We start from the raw sequence: 1,624 nt of genomic DNA, 5'->3' as shown, positions 1-1,624 counted from the left end.
CCTTTCAGATGATCTTCATCAGTACCCTCCAGCCCTTGTACTCTCTGTTCTTGGTCCCCTCCTTTTCCCTCTTTTCTCTAAGTAACCTCACCCAGAGTTCAGCTACTTGCTGTGGTGATGACTCAGAGATCTTGCTCTGTATTCCTTACTTGTCTCTTTATTCAAATTAAAATCCAAGCTTCTCTGAGATTTCCTCATACCTGAAACTGGGTATAGCTAAAAAAAGACCACATGATGTTTCTTGCAGGAACGCTCCTGTGCAAGACTGTGGCATGATGCTGTGCCATTTGGTAGATGTACCTATTAGCTCTGGGTGAGTTGGTGGATCCATACAGGACACTGCGGTGCACCATGGGTCTCGTCTCCGGCGTGGTGCAGTTTTGTCCTTGGAGGAACGGGCCCCGTCAGCCATCTTCCACCTACTGCCATGATCACTAAGAAGAGCTCCAGTGGCTGCCTTGTTATTCAGGTCCATCACCTGAGGTGTCCGAGTAAAAGAATACAGATGTATGCTATGATAGGTCACTGTGATTTTGGTTTGCATGTTCTAAGGCCATGGAAATAGGCATTTCTTTAAGCATGGAAAAGGATGAGCCTAGCAGCAAGACAAGTGGATGCTTGGATGCAGAAAGCATTTGTGAGGGGAAAGGAAAAAAGAAAATACAGATCTTTAACTGGAGCACCTAGTTCTTATTTCTTTACATATCCAGCTGCTGGGAGTTGTTGGACTAACTGTCGGTAAACTGTAGGCAGAGAAAAAAAGAGAAAATTGTTTACTTTGAAAGCAGCAGTCCCTTTACCTGAAAGAAGTGTGAAAATCAGTGCATAACATTGTATTTCAGAGATCCGAATGCTCGCAATTTTTAAACAAATATGATCATACGAGCAAGGAAGAAAAGGCAAAAGAATATGTAAAGAAACAACATTGAAGAAGCATTTGTAGCTGCACAATGGTATTCAAGGAAACAAAAAGAACAGTAATTAACCGTTGAAAGAGTAGTAATTCTGTGAATAATTTTATGTAATTTAAAAGGTTTAGTTTCACACTCCGGAGAACTTGGAGAAAGTATACCACGTACAGCAGCAGTCGGCCAGCAGACCCAGAGCGGGTACCTATCTAAATATGTGTATTCTGCTTCAAAAAGAAACAAGAGGAACACCCGTCTGGTACACAGAAAGGGTAGTAACCCCACAGGTAATGGTGGAGACCAACCTTTAACGTTTCCTTGAAATCTTGTCTCGGAAAGGGGCCTCAAAACTTAGACGTGGAAATGGAAACGAGAAGAGGGATGCGTGCAGGGTGCACCAGAGTGACATACGGCGGTGATTAGGTCGCCTCATTTAGTCGCTGTGACGCTTCGCGCCCCGGCGTGTTCCCCACGGGCGCTGCCGCCCGACCTCGGCCTGCTGGCGGCCGGGGACTCGAACCGGGGGTCCCGGCAGCGGGGGCGGGGCGTGAGGTGAAGAGGCGGGGCGGCGGGGGGAAGTGAGGCGGCGGATGAGGCGGAGGGCGGCGGCGGTGCTGGGAGCCGGTTGCCGGGCGGCCATGAGCTACGAGCACCGCCGCGACTGGGGCCGGGGCCGCGGCGGCGATGGCGGGTCCTCCTCCTCCTCCTCCTCCTCC

Source organism: Haliaeetus leucocephalus, unplaced genomic scaffold, assembly GCF_000737465.1.
Source record: "Haliaeetus leucocephalus isolate CR32 unplaced genomic scaffold, Haliaeetus_leucocephalus-4.0 Scaffold1014, whole genome shotgun sequence".
In the NCBI taxonomy this organism is placed as follows: Eukaryota; Metazoa; Chordata; class Aves; order Accipitriformes; family Accipitridae; genus Haliaeetus; species Haliaeetus leucocephalus.
This window is presented reverse-complemented; position numbering follows the sequence as displayed.